Source organism: Pogona vitticeps, chromosome 1 (assembly GCF_051106095.1).
Source record: "Pogona vitticeps strain Pit_001003342236 chromosome 1, PviZW2.1, whole genome shotgun sequence".
Lineage (NCBI taxonomy): Eukaryota > Metazoa > Chordata > Lepidosauria > Squamata > Agamidae > Pogona > Pogona vitticeps.
The window spans coordinates 9,694,010-9,716,446 of NC_135783.1; the positions used below are offsets into that span (position 1 = coordinate 9,694,010).

At 42.6% G+C, this 22,437-nt stretch overlaps 2 long non-coding RNA genes across 2 annotated transcripts in view; one reads left to right on the forward strand and one right to left on the reverse strand.

Moving 5' to 3' along the window:
* LOC144584922 (uncharacterized) overlaps positions 1-22,437 on the reverse strand; it is a 470,554-nt gene that overhangs the window by 302,691 nt on the left and 145,426 nt on the right. The gene's annotated exons all lie outside the window — the stretch shown is intronic.
* Positions 16,047-20,256, forward strand: LOC144584924 (uncharacterized). Its single transcript, XR_013539413.1, has 2 exons — positions 16,047-16,088; positions 19,496-20,256. It is a non-coding gene; the product is annotated as an uncharacterized LOC144584924 (long non-coding RNA).

The window sequence follows — 22,437 nt, forward strand, 5'->3', positions numbered from 1 at the left end:
TGTCTGAATAGTGTTATTCTTTCCCCGTTGTCTGAAGACTCAAAGTACAGCACAAGGCAGCAGCGTGAAGCACAGACCTAGCCACCCATTGACCCATGTGATACTTTTCCTTGTTTCATTGGCCAGAATACTAATTACTGTTTGCATAAGGTTTGGGTAATTTGCCACAACTAATTGTGGCTAACTGATGAAATCTCTGGGAGGTGTGATCAATGAACAATCACACATTCTTTTCCTTTCATTTTACTAACTATTCCCTTTAGAAGAGCAAGACTAGTACAATTCAAAGATTCAATTGCTTTGCTTTGAACTTAGGTTCAATTAACTAAGCAAAGTGTGCTGCTTATATACCACCCCATAGCGCTCAAAGCACTTTCTGAGTGGCTTTCAATTCAATTATGCAGGTATTGTCACACCACCAAAAACTGGATACTCAGTTTGTTTAGTTATTGTTAAGTCGTGTCTGACTCTTCATGACCCCATGGACCAGAGCATGCCAGGCCGTCCTGTCTTCCACTGCCTCCCAGATTTGGGTCAAATTCATGTTGGTCACTTCGATGACGCTGTCCATCCATCTCGTCCTCTGTTGTCCCCTTCTCCTCTTGCCTTCACACTTTCCCAACATCAGGGTCTTTCCCAGGGAGCATTTTCTTCTCATGAGATGGCCAAAGGATTGGAGCCTCAGCTTCAGGATCTGTCCTTCCAGTGAGCACTCAGGGTTGATTTCCTTCAAAATGGATAGGTTTGTTCTCCTTGCAGTCCAGGGGACTCTCAAGAGCCTCCTTCAGCACCACAATTCAAAAGCATCAGTTCTTCAGTGGTCAGCCTTCTTTATGGTCCAGCTCTCACTTCCATACATCGCTACTGGAAAAACCATAGCTTTGACTATGCGGACCTTTGTAGGCAAGATGATGTCTCTGCTTTTTAAAATGCTGTTGAGGTTTGTCATTGCTTTCCTCCAAGAAGCAGGCGTCTTTTAATTTCGTGGCTGCTGTCCCCATCTGCAGTGATCATGGAGCCCAAGAAAGTAAAATCTGTCACTGCCTCATACTCAGTTTACCAAGCTCAAAAGGATGGAAGGCTGAGTGAAACTTGAGACAGCTATCTGGGATTAAACCTGGGTCGTGAGCAGAATTTCCGAAGACTACCACACAAGTACAAAATTGGCACTCAAAGACTTGGCAGGGAAGACCTGTCCAGCCCTACTGAACTTGGGCCCTCAATGAGCTACAAGTCTGTGACAAAGCCGTGGGGATCAACTCTGGTTGAAGAAGGACTGGAGAAGAATGAAGCCATGAGTCCAGCTTGAAGGTCCAAAGTGAGGTGGGGAAGGAGTCCTTGAGGGAAAGATCCTCCAAATGAGTAGGTATGTCCTCAGAAGAAGCCTTCCAAGGGCCCAAATACTGCAACTTAAGTTTTTCTCCTTGCTGCCAAATGTCTACAGTTAAGTGGGAGCCCTTTTTGGGACTGCATGCCACTGGAGACAACATGTTTATTAGTTCCTGCACCTGTTTCCTGCTTTCCTGGACTTCTGCTACAGATTCCTTAATGGATCATGACTTATTGACACCTTATTAGACCAATGATTCCCAACCTTGGGTGTCCAGATGTTCTATGACTAAAACTCCCAAAAGCCTTCACCACAAGCTGTGCTAGCCAGGATTTCTAGGATTTCCAGTCCAAGAACATCTGGGGACCCCCGCGTTGGGAACCACTGGTTTAAACTAAGCATTATCTTCATAGATTGTGCTAGAGGTTTGCCTTCTTTGACCTTTGGGCTGATATTGGATTGAGTATTGGTTTTGGATCTCCCCGCTGCAGTTATTTGTTTTAGCCTCACTTCTGAATCTGACTCTGCCATCTTGCTTTGGAGCTTCTTTGCCAGGATGAAAGAGGACGGCAGGACCACAAATTTGGGTTTTATGTGACAAAAGCAGAGAAAAGATTTTGTGGCAGAACTTCTCAGATGGGAAGGAGATGAATTCCCAACCACCCTGTCTACAATCAGAGAGAGAGAGAAAATCAGCCAAGATTTCCACTGCCTTCAAATAAAAATTCTCTTTAGGCATGTTACAGATTCTTTTTTTACGGACAAAAAAAAATCTTCTCTATTCTTCTTCAGGAAAAATGCATTTTTGTGTAAGAATTGTAATAACGCTGAGCAGGAAAACATTTCGCCTGGAAAAGAAAGGACCACGTATCGTCCAAGAAATTTGATGGGATTTCCCAGAAGAAAATCATCCTTCGAATCACACCTGGAATGTAGTAGAAAGAAATCTGTGAGTGAAAAAAGGATTTCTTTTCTTCAGGGTTTCACACCCCAAATTCTTGTCCCTACATACATCAGGTTGCCTCCTGTGAGAAGAGCCAGCCTGTGAGTAGAGCCAGCCTGTGTGGCTTTGAGCAAGTCTCAGGGTGTCCCTGGAAGAAGGGAATGATAACTACTTTGGTGCATTCTCTACCTAGAAAACCCTAGAAAGGGCGGCCATAAATCATTAATTGACTTGACGGCACATCATTATTATTATTTTACCCACCCTTTCCCCACTTTTGCTAAACTTTTGCCAGTTGGTCTCTACACATACAGATTTGCATATGTAGATATCATGCAAATATGTGCCCTACTCTGTATTATTTTCGGCAGCCAACTGCTTCATTGAAGTGATCTTCAGCACCTCTTCTGCTTCTTCCGTACATGTCGGCACAGCAAACCTGATAAGCCTTCAGTCCCTTCGTCGGCAGAGAAATGGGTGGGGGTGGGGGATGGTGTTACAATCAGTAAAAACTTTAAACAATAATCATTCCTACAGAACAAGTGGCATGGGGGGTGCAATACATGTCTGATTGGGGCTAGAGTGATAACATAGCTTGACGAGGCCATGTTTTTCACTTACCAGAAGCTATCTGAGGCAACAGGCAAGGCCTTTGGCGCGCAGAATAACTACAAGACTCTGAAGTCGAATCCATGAATCACCCAACTTTCCAGCATGAGTAGGAGTTGCTTAAAATACATATATATTTTCCTAAAGATATGCAATGTGTTGCTTGGAAGAGTAATAAGCCAGCGGGGTCATATACATGAGAGTGACATTTATAGACCTCTTCCAAACATCTTTAGTAGTTCACAAACTCGGCTCACTAGAATAAAAATCAGCTTTGCCTTGTGTTACTAAGTAGTTAAGATGAGTGACTGGGCTTGTGTTTTGTTTAAAAGTTCTTTCCAAAGAAGGAAAGAAGGAAGGAAGGAAAGGAAAGGAAAGGAAAGGAAAGGAAAGGAAAGGAAAGGAAAGGAAAGGAAAGGAAAGGAAAGGAAAGGAAGGAATTTAACACACTGAATAGTTTCACTGATAATATTAATTAAAAAATACACACGTTTATAAAGAATAAGGTACCTGTACAGTTACAGAGTGCAGGTATACTTGAGTGGTTTGGACGAGAAGTGGGCAGGAACCGAATGTCGAACCAGAAAAACCAACGAACCAGGCTGGTTCGCGGTTTCGTTTGTGACCGGTTTGGGGATCACCATTTTGCTGAAGCAAAATGAAGTGACATTGGATGCCTGCTGGCCCCTTCCCACTGCTTCATCACTTACCTGTTCCTGCCACTGCCTCCTCCTCCTCTACCCCTGCCATCCTCAGGGGCAGCAGGCTGGCCCAGCTTCCCGGACAGGAGCCAGCTGCTAATTCTGAGGATTCACCCACCACCCAGCTGATAAGAAGGCACATGTGTCACAGGCAGCAATTGAATGGATCTGAACGTCTTCAAAGGTTGCAGGGTTGTTCTCAGGACCCACAAATGTATCACAATTAGAGATGGACAAATTCTGGTCTGTGTTATTTTTTCCTGAGTTGAGTCCTAAATCCATTCAACCCTGCTTCTGTATTGATGCATGATGAGAAACTGCTTTCGATCAATATTTGAATCCATATTTTTAGCTCACTTTTCTCTATAAAGACATGATTAAAATATATTTTTCCCTCCTAGGATTATTCGCTGTCTTTTTGGACAAACGGGTAGATGGAGGCCAGATCAGGGCTATTTGCTCAAATCTGGGGTGACTGCAGAGTGATGCAAAGATATCGGAAGCATGGACAAGATGGACAGCATCCCTTCAAGTCCCTAAGATTAATTTTACCATTTGCAAGTCCCCTGGGGAAAGAGAAAGAAAAACTAAGAGATTCGCAAAGGCTTTCACGGCCAGGATCTAATGGTTGTTGTGGGTTTTTCGGGCTCTTTGGCCGTATTCTGAAGGTTGTTCTTCCTAACGTTTCACCAGTCTCTGCGGCCGGCATCTTCAGAGGACAGCACTCTGTGCTCCGGCCACAGAGACTGGTGAAACGTTAGGAAGAACAACCTTCAGAATACGGCCAAAGAGCCCCAAAAACCCACAACAACCAAAAACTAAGAGAGATCCTGAGTTGGCAGCAACAGGGAGGAAGAGTATGTTCTCTTCACTAGAAATGAACCTTCCATGTCTTTCCTGTTGCAAAACCATTGACAGGATCAGCAAAGTCTGTGGCCACAACACCAGTAAGTTCCAATGCAAAGGGCAGGATGTCTGGGAGGAAAGAGAAAGGATGAAAAGTGTGGAAGAGCAGATTGCCCATTCATCGGCTGACCATACGTCAGAGGGGACTCAATGAAACGTAACAACAACAAAAACACAACAATACACATACCAAATCCAGGATTTATCCAGATAATCCTGTGAGCCTGTATTTCTCTCTGAATTGCTGGTTTCTGGTCCAGGACCTCTGTTCGCCTATTCTTTTTTGGGGAAATCCTTGCTCAACCATTTCCTTGCATCAGTGGATCCCAACCTTGAGTCCCCAGATGTTCTTGGACTGAAACTCCCAGAAGCCTTCATCACGAGCTATGTTGTCCAAGATTTCTGGGAGTTATAGTCCAAGAACATCTGGGGACCCAAGGTTGGGAACCACTGCCTTACATGATTTCATGTGGAGTTCTAACACCCCCTAACTTCAAGACAGTCTAACAAGATTAAGAAAAGACAGTTTCAGTAAACTCAAATCTACCTTCAGAAGAACTTTCCCCACACATTGTTAACTTCCCTATCTATCCCCTGTTGTGTGTATGCGTGGCTAGGGCCAGATCTTCGCTCTTCCCTCTCTCTTTGGCTTTCTTTCTCCCCCTATTTCATCTCCAAGCTGCCATCTCAGCCTTTGTAAGTTTTGCTTCCTTAGGGTTTATATTTCTCCATAATCCATTTCTGCTGCTTTATTTTAATTTTTCTATTCCCCAGTGTAATCACTGTGTATGTCTTAATTTTCATGTGCCCACTAAAACTTCAATGTTGAATTTGCTCTGCGCAAAAGTGATGCACAGACCAATCTATGCCAGGAAGTACTATTTCCATGGTTCAAAGATCCCTTACAGATGTGTCGCTGAACATGTGTGAGTTTATGTTATCCCAGGAGAGAGGTCAAATTTCTGGAAATCTTCATATTTTTTTCCAGAAAAAATTGGGGGAAAATAGGAGAAACATCCTTTTTTTCAAAAAAAAAATTCCTATTGTTTCCAGAAAGAAAGAAAGAAAGAAAGAAAGAAAGAAAGAAAGAAAGAAAGAAAGAAAGAAAGAAAGAAAGAAAGAAAGAAAGAAAGAAAGAAAGAAATCTCTTCCACCACCCCCCTTTTATTTCCTGGAAAAAAATTGGAAATTTCTGGAAAATAACAGGGGGGAAATGTTTGTATATTTGAAAATAAAATGGAATTTTTTTGGAAATGTTACATTTCTAGCTCCCTGAGCATATTTTTATTTTTTATTTTTATTTTATTTTTTTATGGCCCCATAGCACTTCAAGCACTCTCTGGCTGCTTTACAAGTTAATTACGCAGGCTACACATTGCCCCCCCAGCAAGCTGGGTACTCATTTTACTGACCTCGGAAGGATAGAAGGCTGAGTCAACCTTGAGCCGGCTACCTGGGATTTGAACCCCAGGTCGTGAGCACAGTTTTGGCTGCAGTACGGCTGTTTAACCAATGCACCACATACTTTTTTCCCCCCTCTCTCAGATAATGGGACCCAAGTTTTATTTATTTAAAATATTTTTACACCACCTTTCTCTTTAAATAAAAGGACTCAAGGAAGCTTACATCATTTAAAAACAGTATTAAAAGCTAAACATGTTAAACTATTCTTACATAAATAATAAATTAATAACATTATATGAAAATTGTTAGGTAAAGGCATTACAAAAAAAAATAGGTTTAGAAGCAACAAAATATAAAATGTCTTTTTTATTGTCTTTTTTTCTCCTAGATGGTCAGTCTGTTAGGAAAAGCCTGAAGCTGGCTTATAGTATAACTTAAAAAAAAACACTCCAATTCAAAACAGTACAACTTAAAACACAATGAAATCAGTTATAGTAACACAAAACACAGTTCAAAACTGCCTAAAAACATCTCCGTTAAAATAAAATGCAGTTAATAAAAGAAAAAGCACCGCTCAACCTCAAAAAGTCCCTTAATTGGCAGTCTGAAGTCCATGAACTGCGAGTTCCATAATTTGGAAGCGGTGACTGAAAAAACTTTCTCTTGTATTCTCACTTACAAACTATTCTCTTTCTCTTCTCCTTTTTGAAACACCTTTCCTAATGCAACTTGCCCAAAATTTCTATTTTCCTTCCTTCCTTCCTTCCTTCTTTCCTTCCTTCCTTCCTTCCTTCCTTCCTAGGGAGTTAAATAACGTTATAATCCTATTGTGGATTGTTCATCAGCACAGCCCCTAGATTTTACATTCCACATGCCTCTCTGATCAAATACAGGCTTAAGAAGGAACCACAGATTATTTTTCATTGGCAAATATATATATGCACATTTAAGAAGGAAGAAGGAACCACAGATTATTTTTCTTGAGCAAATATATATATTAAACACACTTCCCCAAGAGCTTTTGCTTTAAAAGGAACAAACCACCGTTGTTGTTTTTTAAATGGAAGAAAGACCCAAACAGGAATTGAAAGATTTCGCCTGCTCCCAACATTTCCTTCAGAGTTGGAGCTGAATTCAGTTCAAGCGAGCTGGGTCCTATTATGGCCGACTTCTGCTGGAGATACGTAGATCACCACACGTTCACGAACTTTTCCATAGGCTGTCTCATTCTCACATTTATACAGTAATCCATTGTTAGGGTAGCAGGACCTCCACAGCAACGTGCTGTGTCCGGGCTGCACATTTTGAAGTCGTCCCCTTGTTGGGCTTTAAACAGTATTATTTTAACAAGGTTTGGGGTAATAATCACGCTTATTGTCTAATCAAATGCCAACAATCCCCTGACTATTGTTCTATTTTAATGGTAAAGCTTTGCCTGTAACCCCTAGAAATCTCCTTTAATTATTTAATCAGTTTGGCTGAAACTCACAAAGCATTAAATTGTTAGTTGCTACTTAACATTCCTTATAAATTGCATTTATTAATTTCTGGAAGGAGACTTGCCCATTGCTATAGTAATTTAAATTAGTACCACATGCTTTACCGACTGGCACTGAATGATGATTAAGTCTTTGGGGGTAAACTCAGTTCTTGGGATGATCTTTCAGTGCTAGGGAAGACAGAGCAAGGGGAAACTAAGAAGGAAGGAGGGTCTAACCAAAATTTTGCCCAAGATGTCCTCATTCATCACCAGACTAGTGAGCCGTGGGTAGAAAAGCACTACATAACATTCTCTCTTAAAAGCCATTTTGAGCTTTCTGGTCACCCTGAGTATACTTAGGTTTACTCACATGTCAAAGGAAGACCTCGTTGAAGTTTGATAGCTCCTACTTAGGAACACAATTTCTACAACTTTATTCTCGTGATTTCAGAATGGAGTCCCTGAGAAGAAACTATAGAAAGAGTTTGTTTATGGTTTTGAAAGCGGTGCACTTGTTAATAGGTAAATTAATCAGCTCAAACCTATCGCCACCACACATGGGGATTTATTTATTTTTTTGCTCTATATCCCAGATGTTCCCAGCCACACGATGCTAGCTGGAGTATTCTGGAACTTAGAGGTAAGAGGAGTTTAGGGTTTACAACAGTGTAACTGAACAGCACTTGAAAAGCAGTGCAATAAGTACAGTAGTTGCAAAAAAAATCCCTTTAATAATAATAATAATAATAATAATAATAATAATAATAATAATAATAATAATAATAATAATAATAATAATAATAATAATAATAATAATAATAATAATAATGACGATGACGATGACGATGACGATGACGATGACGATGATGATGTGCTGTCTAGTCAAATCTTCTGGGGATGCCCTGGGACTGTGCAGCTTGCCCAAGGCCACCCAGGCTGGCTCTACTCACCAGAGGCACAATGAGTAATTGAACTCCGAACCTCTGGCTCCATAGTCAGGGACCTAACCCACCGAGCTATCCAACCAGCTGGCTTTTGCTGTAGTAACCATAACTATCAATGTATTCTGGTCTCTTTTAAATTTTAGTTTAAATTCTTATTTTAAGACATTGTTAGAAGGCAATGCTTGGACAGGCATTTTCTGATTTTCATTTCATTCTCTTGTCAGGCCTAAGCAATAAGAGAAGGGTTGTTTTGTCTCATCTTTTGCATTTTTCAAAGTATTTTTAAGGTGCACTATCAGCTTTGGCCAAGATTGGTTCGAGATTCTTTAAAAACATAGGATGATACCCGTACTTGTGACCAATCTTTTGGTTCCATTTCCTTTGCACGTTGAAGGCAGCAGGAGATCGGTTCTCCATGGCTCCTGGTTGAATCCTGTCCTAGAATGCTTCAAAGTGAAATGACTGTACACAGTTGGGGAGGAGGGGAAGCCAAGATAGTTGCTAGTTGGATTTGTTGTTCTGTATCACTGAATCGCTATTGACAGCAGCCACAAAATTAAAAGACGCCTGCTTCTTGGAAGGAATGTGATGACAAACCTAGACAGCATCTTAAAAAGCAGAGACATCACCTTGCCGACAAAGGTCCACATAGTCAAAGCTATGGTTTTTCCAGTAGCGATGTATGGAAGTGAGAGCTGGACCATAAAGAAGGCTGGCCGCCGAAGAATGGATGTCTTTGAACTGTGGTGCTGGAGGAGATTCTTGACTGGACTGCAAGGAGAACAAACCTATCCATTCTAAAGGAAACCGACCCTGAGTGCTCACTGGAAGGACAGATCCTGAAGCTGAGGCTCCATTACTTTGACCACCTCATGAGAAGAGAAGACTCCGTGGAAAAGACCCTGGTGTTGGAAAAATGTGAAAGCAAGAGGAGAAGGGGATGACAGGACGAGATGGTTCGACAATGTCACTGAAGCAACCAACATGAATTTGACCCAACTCCGGGAGGCAGTGGAAGACAGGAGGGCCTGGCGTGCTCTGGTCCATGGGGTCACAAAGAGTCGGACATGATTTAACGACTGAACAACAACACCCAATAGGTATTAACAACTAAGCAGGGACTTGATCCCGGGGCTACCATGTCCTATTCTGACATCCTTTGTTGCGTTACACTGCCAAAATATCAAAAAGCAGGTGCAGGTATTGCTGCTAAAATGGCAACAAGGAGAAGAAGAGAAAGCCCGGTAGCAGCACTGTAAATGGAAAGCTGACTCCCATGTTTGTGAACGCTCCTCTCCTACCCCAGGTTGGTAGGGGAAGAAAGAAGAACGGCATCACTTAATAGGGAACTGGAGTACCAGATGAAAATACTAGGATTTTGAGAAGCACAACAAAAGTGATGGATTTCAATCATCGGTCCAAATGGAAACGGCAGCCAAGAAATCAGAAGACTGAGACTAGGAAGGCCAGCAATGAAAATACTAGAAAAGATCATCAAGTGTAAGAATGTGTCACCACCAGATACGAAGATCAAAATCATCCACACTCTTGTATCCCCAGTCACCAGGTTATGGGTGTGAAAGTTGGATAGTTATGAAAGCTGACAGGTGAAAAAATGATCAGTTTGAAATGTGGTGCTGGAGGAGAGAGTTCCAGATACCCTGTCAGAAAGATGAACAAGTGGATCTTAGATCAAATCAAGCCCAAACTATCTCCAGAGGCAAAAATGTTGAGGCTGCAGCTGTCCTATTTTGGGAACATCATGGGAAGGCAGGATTCTCTGGAAAAGACAACAGTGTTGGGAAAGGTGGAAGGCAGCAGGGAAAGAGGAAAACTAAATCCAAGGTTGTCTGACTCCTTAAAGGAAGCCACTGGCTCAAGTCTGCAAGAGCTGAGCAGGCTTGTAGAAGATAGGACATTTTGGAGATACAGTAACTCTTTCATACGGTTGCCCTAGGTTGAGGGCATATTGACAGCACCTAACGACAAGCACAACTTTCTAGAAAGTTCCAGGTATACCAGATGACAAGAAATACTGTTTAAAACCTGGTCAGAAATATTTGCTTGATACTTCATTCATGGCCCATGATTTGACATTTTTGTTACTGATCTAAGGGCAGGAAATGCAGGGAATGCTAATCAAATTTCTGGATAGCACGAAATGGGGTGGAATACTTGGAAAACAGAAGCAAAAATCAAAATGATCTAGATAGGCTTGAGTGCTGGGCTGAAAACTACAGAATGAAATTCAGCAGGGATAAGGGCAAAGTCCTGCACCTGGGAAAAAGTAACCAAACACACAGTTACAAGATGAGGGGTACCTGGCTCAGCAATACTACAAACGAGAAAGATCTTGGAGTCATTTTGGATCACAAGGTGAATATAAACCAACAATATGATGTAGATACAAAAAAAGGGCAAATGCTATTTTAGGCTGCGTTAAGAGAAGCATGGTCTCCAAATCGTGGGAGTTACTAGTTCTCCTCTGTTCGGCACTCCTGAGGCCTCACTTTGAATACTGTGTCCAGTTCTGGACACTACACTTCAAGAAGGATGATGACAAATCAAACAAGTTCATAGGAGGGCAAGAAGGAAGATCACAGGGGGCTGGACGCCACGCCTTATGAGGAAAGGCTGAGAGAAATGGGCATGTTTAGCCTTGAGAAAAGAAGACTGAGGAGAGAGATGATAGCACTGTTCAAATACTTGAAAGGCAGTCATACAGAGAAGGGGTAAGATCTGTTCTCAGTCAACCCAGAGTGCAGGACACACAACAATGGGCTCAAGTTACAGGAAGCCAGATTTTGGTTGAATATCAAGAAAAACTTCCAAACTGTTAGAACAGCACAACAATGGAATCAATTGCCCTGAGAGGTTGTGAGTGCTCCAACACCGGAGATATTCAAGAGAAACTTAGACAACCAGCTGGCAGATATCCTTTGTTTTGTATCCCAACACTGAGCAAGGAGTTGGATTCGATGGCCTTATAGGCCCTTTCCATCTCCATTATTCTATGATTCTATGACTGCCCTATGGGTCTTAGGAATAGACCTCAACAGATGGGAAAACCTGACATCTGAGCGTTCAGCCTGGAGGCAGGCGGTGCATCACGGCCTCTCCCAATTTGAAGAGACCCTTGTCCAGCAGGCCGAGGCAAAGAGGAAGTCACAAAAGCAGCAAAACCAGGGAGCCAGACAGGGGACAGACTGGATTTGTCTTCAGTGTGGAAGAGACTGTCACTCTCGAATTGGCCTTCTCAGCCACACTAGGCGCTGTTCCAAGCCCTCCATACAGAGCACGCTACCATAGTCTTTCGAGACTGAAGGATGCCTAACCTAAAATGACTGCCCATATTTTGCCAGGTTAAAAACAGCCAGTCTAGTTTCTGTCTCCCTGGAGTTTGGCTTTGTGTTGACTTCATTATACCATCCATACTTTCAGCGATACCATGTGAGTCACATTAATATGGTTTTCCATTTGCTTAATTTAGCTTAACTTTGGGGCTAATAGCATTGAGAACAGCAGGGTGCTGGGAATATTTCGCTGTTTTTCTATTCCTCCAACCAAAATCGTGCAAGTCCTGATCACCTTGAAGATTTTTAGCAGGTAGGGACTTTAAAAAAAAAAAAAAAAAAAGATACAGATGAAAATTCAATGCTTGTAATACAGGTCGCAGCTGGTATTACTTATGCATTTCAGGTTTTTTAACCCTGCCACAGTCAAGGGCTCAGCGCCTCCTGCAGGATCCCAAGAAGGGAGGTGTCTATGTGTGAGAAAGAAAGAGAGGGGGAAAAACACCCTTAAAATAAACTTATAAAATAATAGATTCATCTTCCTGCAGCTAAAGATAAATATTAAATAAGCATATCTGGCTGAAAATTAATTTCTTCAAAGGCAAATAGTGTAATTCGCAGACTAGTTTCAATTCTGATTTGGCAAAGAGCCCATTTGCCGTGGACTTCTGAAATACTAGGAAAATGCTTTCAACACACACACACATGCACACATATTTCCATTCTTTAAATAAACATCATTGTCTTTCTCTGACTACCGGCTCACTGCAATGAAATAAAATGTCTGCATTAAATGAAGGTAGAAGCGAAGGTTCTCTAATATCATTCCAAACGAATTCACGGAATCTGAAGGTACGGAAGGAATCAGTTTGCATTGGGATTTTGCCCCCCACCACCCTCATTTTCCTAAAATTCCAAAGGTGATATGGGCCCTCCATGGTTTGGCACTATGGAACCAGAATGCAAGACGTGGTTGCCCTCTGTGCTGAACTAGCTTTGTTCTTCTTACTTTCTTATGAATTGGATAGATAGAGAAGTCACACAAATCTGGATAGTGTTGGACCAGAACTCAGGAGCTCCTCATTTGACTCCCCGAGATTAGATTGGGCATCCTTCGGTCTCAAGAGACTATGGTATAGTACTCTGCATGGAGGACTTGGAACAGCATCTAGTGTGGCTGAGAAGGCCAATTCGAGAGTGACAATCCTTTCCACACTGAAGACAAATGCAATCTGTCCCCTGTCCAGCTCCCTGGTTTTGCTGGTTTTGGGACTGCCTCTTTGCCTCAGCCTACTGGACGAGGGTCTCTTCAAATTGGGAGAGGCTGTGATGCAATGCCTGCCTCCAGGCTGAACGCTCCGATGTCAGGGTTTCCCATCTGTTGAGATCCATTTCCAATGCCTTCAGATCCCGCTTGCAGATATCCTTGTATCTCAGCTGTGGTCTCCCTCTGAGGTGCTTTCCCTGCACTAATTCTCCATACAGGAGATCTTTTGGAATCTGACCATCAGCCAATCTCAGGGCCTTCTCTGTTGCTGCTCCCAGACTTTGGAACTCCCTCCCACTGGAGGCCAGACTGTCTTTCCGCAAGCAAGCAAACAACTTTCTCTCCCGGCAAGCTTTCCCTCAGTGACTGACTGCCTGTGCAGGATTTCAAATGGATTTTTAAATGGATTATTACTTTGAATGTGTTTTTGGTGTTGCTTTTGTTTTTAGTGTGGCATTTGCTTGGTCCTTATTAGTATTTGTAGACTTATTGTTTTTACTTCAAATATTGTCTTTTAAGGAAAAAGCCAGCTAAAAGTATTTTAATTAAATAATAAAGAAATTGCTCAAAGGGTCATTCCAAGAACACAGTAAGCAGGACGAGATGCATATTTATTTTCTTGAGCTTGCCAGAGAAAAAGCAGGGCATAGGTGCAACTCATACATGAATGGAAACTGGTATAGCTCACTGGTTTGGAGCCTGGGAGTTTGAATCCTCACTGCGTTTTGCAGGAAAATGACTAGCTGTGATCAGCTGGAGCACATCTGGCTGGTGAGGTTATACACCCTGTTTGGCCTTAGATGAGAAAGTATTAGAAGGAGGAAGTGGCAAATTAATTTTGAATACTTTACATCTAGAAACCTCCGATAGGGTCACCGAAGTTGAAATCCACTTGACGGCACATAATGGTGGCATATTTTGGGTTATCTAGATGTTCTAGACTTCAGTTCCAACAAACCTCACTTGTTGTGGGCAGTGCTAAAGAGTGATGGGCCTCGTGGTCAAAAATATCAGGAGTGTGATGACCTCTGCAGAGGGGTCTTCAGTGAGGACAAGCTCAATCAAATGGACAGTCCAGATCGTGACAAGGAGGAGGAGCCACTAAGCCCTTCAGACCCTCAGGGAATCTGCGCAGGCTGAAGAGCTAAGTCTGAGGAAAAGGTGTGGCTTTGTGCAAAGAAGGCTGGAGGCACAAACTTGGCTTGAAACCCCAAGATGGAGTGTTTGGGTGCAGGGGAGTGGATCGTCTCCCTCTGAGTAGATGGTCTCTTCAAAATTGGGCTTCTCCCAGGGAGTTGTTGTTGTTTAGTCGTTTAGTCATGTCCGACTCTTTGTGACCCCATGGACCAGAGCACGCCAGGCCCTCCTGTCTTCCACTGCCTCCTAGAGTTGAATCAAATTCATTTTGATCGCTTCGATGACCCTGTCCATCCATCTCATCCTCTGTCGTCCCCTTCTCCTCTTGCTGTCACACTTTCCCAACATAAAGGTCTTTTCCAAGGAGTCTTCTCTTCTCATGAGATGGCCAAAGGATTGGAGCCTCAGCTTCCGGATCTGTCCTTCCAGTGAGCACTCAGGGTTGATTTCCTTTAGAATGGATAGGTTTGTTCTTCTTGCAGTCCAGTGGACTCTCAAGAGTCTCCTCCAGCACCAAATCCTGCTCCCACCTGAACATGGGCAGTGATGTGCTGGGTGGGGCTGCAAGCAACGGCTAGAAGCAACGGTTCTTGGATCCCTTGTTGTGCATGATCAGGATCCTGGTTGACCCTTTGGTCTACAGCTTTGGATTGCTCTGCTTTAGAGGTGGGCACGTTTCGGGGGGGGGGGTGTTGTACTGTTTTGCACGGCAGCGGAACTGGTGTTCCACGGTTCACTGCTTCATCCCCTCCAGCAGGCACCACTTGGAAGATGAGCCCAGGTGTCCCTCCCCTCCCTCTTCCTTGTGATGCTTCTGAAATGAAGAACGCCTGTAAATCCATTGTTCGAACCAGCAAGACCCGCCAAACCCAGGGGTTTGTGCCCATCTCTTCTCTATGTGACTCTCTGCTTCAGTGAGATCTACCCTACCTCATCTCCTTCCCTCTCCCTTTCTCTGTCTTGCCACCTTACTAACCAGAGCCCCAATTGCCTTACCTGATGTAGAATAGGACACAGAAGGTCAATGTTCCTCCAAGTCCCTACTCTTGAGAAAAGTCAGTAGGGAATCCTTTATTAGGAATCCTCGGGAGAAATGATGTTAACCTAGCTGAAATGGGTTTGTTTTCCCTGACATTTCTCAATGTTTTACCCTAGAAAATACAGTGGTGCCTCGACTTATGACTTATGACTTATGACATTCCAGAAGATGGACGTAACTTGAAATGATCATAAATCGAAGGACCATTTCCCGTAGGAATGCATTAGAACGGGATTAATCCGTTCCAGCAGCAAAAAAAATCACACACACACAAAAAAATCCACAGCCAGCCCCATCACTGAAAAACAAAGCAAAAAATCACCCCACACATCCCACAGTCAGCCCCATCCTGAAACACAAAACACCCCCCCACTCAGCACAGAAACATAACCCCTCCCAAACGCAAACCCATGCTGCAAAACAAAGTAAATGTACTTACTCAGAACCAGAAAGCAGCACCAGGCAGTCCAAACCTCCTCCAACGCACACTCTCTAACCATTGGGGAGAAAGAGCTACAAAGAAGCTCTTCCCTGACCAACAGTTAACCCTCTAATTTGAATTAACCGCCTTTTTTCCCTGCCTCTTTTGATTGCAACTCGAAGCTCCGGGCGCAAGTCAAAGCCAAATTTTGTGGCTGGAACATGGCTAGCATAACTAGACACGGAACGCCATTACCTTCCCACCGAGGTGGTACCTATTTATCTCCTCGCATTTTTACATGCTTTCGAACTGCTAGGTTGGCAGGAGCTGGGACAAGCGACGGGAGCTCCCTCCATCACGTGGATTCGATCCTACGACGGCTGGTCTTCCAACCTTGCAGCACAGCGGCTTCTGCGGTTTAACCCACAGCGCCACCACATCCTCTTCTATCAAAGTGACCATTAATTCTTGAAAAGGATGTACACATCTCATTCCGGAGCTTCAGCTTTGACCATTCCAAATTGGATGAACCTGTTTAGGACCCTCTAAACTTGTGGTGGCCTCTAACCTCCATTCTAAGCTTGACACACCACCACCACCACCACCAGAATAAGGTGTGCATGGAAGAGTGGCTAGGGTGGTCTTCTCATTCCACCATTGACCCAGCGGAGGTCCATTGTTGCTGGGAATATGAAATGGATGCAGTCCATTGTCCTCAGTGCAAAGTGTTCTTGAGGATGGATCAAGTCTCATTAAACTCAGTAGCAGTGGCTCCATCTTGAGTGAAATTATAGGCATCTCTTCGAATTCATACCTATCAGCACCTCATACGCCTGCGAAAAGCACAAAGAGGTTGTATATTGTATTTGCAAAGAGCTTCTCTCTTTTTTTCGTACAAGATGTTAAAAAGTTTGTTTTGGCCCAGAGCCTGACTGAACGTTCTTCATTTGCTTCCATGAACCCTGAGGGAATACGTCCCCTTAGCCACTGCTGGGCTGGAAATCATTCCAAGTTCAGACGGCTTTTTCTCCTTTTGTGATTAAATCAAATTACCTCAAGGCTGATAGGATGAGCCGTGTTCTTGTTTCCAATTTGACTTTTACAGCCCCGCTGAGACCATCTCTAATATAGCTGATTACTCCTTTCAACTTTGTGGAAACTGCTCAAGAGATAAGTAGACCAAAGATTTAGGATAATATAGGCTAGGATAATGTGTATATTTGACTGCTATACATTTCATGGAGGGCAGGAAGAATTGGAAAGATACGCATGGCGGAGGTCTTAAAATATTTGATGTGCTTCTTAAATTAGAGGTACAGTAACTGTTCTCATTGGAGTGTCACAGGAAAACAATAGTTTGTATAGAAACAAAAAGAGTATAAGCTGTTCTCTCTCTCTCTCTCTCTCTCTCTCTCTCTCTCTCTCTCAGCTCTTCTGCTCATCCTGCACTATGGGGAGACACTGACCTGTTAGAGAGAGCATTTGATTCAGAATTACAATAGTAAGGAGGTAAATACTCCCTCGGCTTATTCTCACAGGCCAAGATGAATTAAAACATTCTACTCCTCACCATCCAAGATCATGATTACACTTGTAATACAATCCTTGTATGGAGAATAAAGGTTTTTTTTTTTAACCCACAGAAAAGATATTTTGTGCAAAACTGACATCAAAACAGCACAATTGGTACAACTGAGAAAAATGCTGAAGACTTCAAATCACTTGAAGTGCTTCAGGTTTCTGTGCAGTTTGCTTCTCAGGCGGAAAGGGTGCTAAAGATATTTTACGCCAGTTGCAGATCATGAAGGAGATATGCTGTTGGATAGCTCAGTGGTTTAGGTCTCGGAGTTCGATCCCCCACGTTGCCTCCTTAACAAGGGACTGGACTTGATGATCTATAGGGTCCCTTCCAGCTCTGTAGTTCTATTATTTGCCCTACTGTCATCTAGGGAGGGAGAGAACCTCACAGGGTCTTCGTTGAGATTTCTCATGCTGTTGAATCAGGCAGATTTAACCATCTCATCAGGAACCATACCCATATTACCTTTATAATACATATGGTATTCAGACGACCCTTGAAAGCAGCTTAAGGGCCTCACTAGTTTATATGAAGAATTCTTATCTAGAAGGAGTGCTCCCACAAGTGGCAAATAGGTGTGAACGTGTTGAAAAGGAAGAAATGGATATGTCATTAGGCTTCATGCTGGAATGTTAACAACGGCTTCCCTTGCATGTTTAATTCTAAAGTTGAGCACAACAAGAGAGAGAGGAGGAGAAAATGAGGTAGGAGCAAAGAAGGCAAAAGACAATTTTGTCTGAAAGCATGGTTGGTGCTGATGAAGATGGGAAGTCCTTAACATAAGATGTTGAACCAAATATGTGGGAGTGTGAGTATAGAGAGGGCATCAAGCCTGTATACATTTTGTGGAATTAGTAGCCCCTATTCATGGCTTCAGTTTGCAGTTGTGCAGGACATGAAGGGTGATGATGATGGAAGCAGGTAAGGTAAAGGTAAAGGTTCCCTTTGACATTTAGTCCAGTTGTGTCTGACTCTAGGGCATGGTGCTCATCTCCATTTCCAAGCCATAGAGCCAGTGTTTGTCTGAAATTAGTTTCTGTGGTCATGTGGCCAGCGCGACTAGACACGGAATGCTGTTACCTTCCCATCGAGGTGGTACCTATTTATCTACTCACATTTACATGCTTTCGAACTGCTAGGTTGGCAGGAGCTGGGACAAGCGGCGGGAATGAAAGCTTTCACATCCATAGATGATGATCAGAGAGTTTGGATGATCTTGATCTCCAGTGTCCCATCCTTAAAATGGCACATCTGTTTCAAAGAAAGGCCAAATGGGGAGGTTTGTGAGTGTATGACCTATGCCTCTTTGCTTGAAGAACCGGGATTTCATATCCAATCCACAAGCGCCTCAGCTGGAACATTAAAACAACAGTTCTAATGCAGCCTTCATTCTTCCTGACTTGCATCTAAGAAACATTCCTGGTGAAATCCATCTTGCCAAGAATTTTTCCATCTAAGAGTAACTTTCCTGGCAAAATCCATCCTCCTCTTAACTTTTGGACTTAAAGTTCTTCACACTGGTACATGCCTGATGAAGTGAATGGTCCTGACCCACGACAGCTCGCATATTGTATGATGATTTTTAAAAATAGTCTGCAAAGGTATTTGTTTGATGATCTTTTTAATTCCTTCAAGTCTAAGCCATTTAGTGATTTCTTGACTGCAGTCTCCATTTAATCATTGAGCGGAAATCAATGACAAACCTAGCATCTTAAAAAGCAGAGACATCACCTTGCCAACAAAGGTACGCATAGTCAAAGCTATGGTTTTCCCAGTAGTGATGCATGGAAGTGAGAGCTGGACCATAAAGAAGGCTGACCGCCGAAGAATTGATGCTTTTGAATTGTGGTGCTGGAGGAGGCTCTTTAGAGTCCCCTGGACTGCAAGGAGAACAAACCTATCTGTTCTGAAGGAAACCAACCCTGAATGCTCACTGGAAGGACAGATCCTGAAGCTGAGGCTCCAGTACTTTGGCCATCTCATGAGAAGAGAAGTCTCTCTGGAAAAGACCCTAATGTTGGGAAAGTGTGAAGACAAGAGGAGAAGGGGACGACAGAGGATGAGATTGATGGACAGTGTCATCGAAACGACCAACATGACTTTGACTCAACTCCAGGAGGCAGTGGAAGACAGGAGGGCCTGGTGTGCGCTGGTCCATGGGGTCACGAAGAGTCAGACACGACTAAATGACTAAACAGCAAACAACAACATACAAAAATGTCTATTTCAATGTCTTCATTGTCAGCATTAAAGTTGTTCTTCTGTCATAGTGATTTTTGTCATTGGGGAGGGTTTATTTTATTCTTTTTGCCATTGTTTTCTTTCCACAAGGAGTTCCAGAGGGAAAAAAAAATTCTCCAAGACAGATATTTTTCTTTGTGTTTTTCAAGATGTCCAGTTTTTGTGCGCACTAATCAAATGCATATTTTTTTTAACTTGTAGACACACATCCACCAGCAAAGGCACAGCAGGCCATGCAGTTTTCATCACATGTGCTCCGAATGTTGGATGTAATGCCCCCTTTCTTCTCCAGAACGGATCACAAGCGCAGAGACGCACGGATTTCTTCATGCAAACCGCATTCCATTCTGCAGTCCCCATCCGGGAGGTGTGAATTGGATAGAAGACACTCACCGGAACAAATTTCTCATGCGTGTCTAGTCCCGATTCACCTATTAGTTCAGGAAATGCAAATTACATTTGTTCGTATTAAAATGCGAAACCTGAGAATTCCCGTTCCTCCCCCCCCCCCCTTAGCTAGTATGCGTAATATAGTCCTGGCATAACAAGAGCTACACTGTCAGTCTGGGTTAATTTCTGATAGTTCATTTCACTAGCACAATCTGTGTAACTCGATTAAGAACCCAAGGCACAATGGAAAAATATATGTGCAATACGATATCATAATAATGGCTTCCCGAGAACTATGGCCATCGCAGGGTAGAGCTTCACACCTACTCCTTCGTTTGCAGTGATCCTGTTTTCACTCTTTCAGATTTAATACTTTCTCTAATATATTACACGTTACCTCCCATGTATTTAAACTGTACTTAAAAGCATGCTAAGAATGGGTAATTCTTTAATGGTTGTTCACTTACAAGCGATTGTGGGTCATTACCCAATCATTTAAAGGGCATTAATGAGAAGCATTTAATGGTTTTAGTAGAATATCATTGTAAGGGACAGGGGAAAAGTTACTGGCTGTAAATTTTTATGACCATTTCTTATAAAATGTATTACATTGTGAAATTTATGTAGGTAACAAGGAGTACAATAAAAGCTGGGCTCCAAAATAATTTGAAATCAAAGTAATGCATGTAGATAAAGCTTTACTTTCTCTAGCGTTGCATGCAATCCAACGCACAGCCTCTGTCTTGGGCGATACTGACATTATTTGAAGCAGAGGAAAGGAAGGGAGGGAGAAAGAATGAAAGAGAGAAAGAAAATTTCCTTTATGGAAATCAGAGCGGCGAGAAGAGCTGTATCTGTATGCTGCTAATTTAGCAATGCAGAGACCAGGCGGCGTTCTCTAGATCTTTCATTTTTAAATTAGCCACGTTTTCCCGTCCTCCTGTACAGGCGCCACATGCCTCACGTTGGAACAAAGGAATCAAGGCTCAGTCATTTCTGCCTCTCCAGGCACTTCTAGAAGATTCTGTACTTTTGCAGCACATTCAACTATGGCCAGTAGATACAGCATGTTTATCAGTGAGGCAACAGGGCTGGCCCACGAAATTGAGGTGCCTGAGGCAAAGGATAAGATTCCTTCCTTGTCGCAGTGGCAGAAAACTGAGTTTAGACTTGCTTCTTAAAAGGAATCGTCACTTCTTGCCATTAAAAGTCCAAGTAGCTCATCAAATTTCTCATGGCTTCGCTTTCTTTGTTAGGCAAATCCTGTCATTCCTTGTTAAAAAATGTATTTTATAAGCTGTGAAAAGAGTCTAAAATTTTTAAAGGGGGGGGTTGACCCTTCAATGTGCCCCATCAAGAACAGGTTTTGCCCCACTGTGTCAAGAAAACATGATAAGCAAATGGTACTTTGTATGCAAAATGAATGACGCTGGCATCCATTGACTGAAATCCTGTTGCTTGGTGTAGTAGGAATAGGCCCATTGAGTTCAATAGAACTTATGGAGGAGTTGACGGTGTTTGAGAGGGACCTTCTCTGGCCTGGGGTGACTGTCAATCTATCCAGCACTAACCAATCGTTCCTTCCCATTTATGAATTCAACAGAGAACCCCGTCTCTCTGTTATGCTTTCTTTTCCCTCTCTTTAGTCTTGTTAGAAGCAGTGGTTGTTACTTTGCTGTTGATCTGTTCAGAACTGTAAGTAGTGAAACATTTTTACTCTTTCTCCTACAAATGTCTCTATTGAGACGCTAAGTGACAGTTAATGAAAAAGGGATGGACTCTGAGAAATTTGTAGCTATTCTCTTCTGTGGGCCTCTGTGCTTCTACTGCAAAGCAAAAAGGTATTTAGACTGGAAATTCAAACTCTGCAACAGGAAGTCCTTTCCAGAACACATTAATAGCAACAGTCTAACTCCATGTACCCCACTCATCCAACTAGCCTAGGTATAATGCAAATCAAGGGTGCATGCATATTGCCCTATAGTGATAAATATGATTTTTTTTGTTTTCAAAAATTGTATCCTTCTAAGGAACTCTCATGACTTAAACAAAAATGAAGAGCGAGAATTGTGTACTTTTGCAACAATCAACAAATAGAGCAAAATACTGCTCTGAAACGCTTTCTCACAGATATTCCTGTCCTGTCAGTCTTTGGTACTGTTGGATTATAACTCTGATTATCCAGTCAGGGCTCAATTACACCTCGCAAAAGAACTCCATATATGGCTGTTTTGGTTTTTGTTTTTGTTTTTAGATCATTTCATAAATTTCTGAGCAAACAACATACAGCCAAGATAGATTCTTTTCCCCAGCCAGTGGTTTGTTTCTGGTTTATTTCCCCCTTGCTGGGTGGGTTGTTTTATTTTGTACCAATGATAAATCACTTTGTTCCTTATCATTTCAGCTGGTATGATTTATTTCCTTTGCAAAGGTGTTGGGTTTCTGGTCGCTGTGGCCACTTCATGACCACTGTGCTTGTACCTTTTTTATTATTATTATTATTATTATTATTTAAAGGTATATTGACAAATCAGTATTACGGTCCTCTGACCGCCACCAGAAAGAAAACAGCATGAATACATTGCTCAGATGGAGACAGACTCTCCACCCCTCCCTTGCCGGTGAAAGAAGGCATCAAATTTCTTGCTTGAAGGAGTCTTGCTTTTATTTAACCCTTCTCTTCATAATGCTTTGCAAGTCTTTCAAAACCCAGGGAGGGAGGGAGGGAGAAGGAGAGAAGCCTCGCCAAGAAC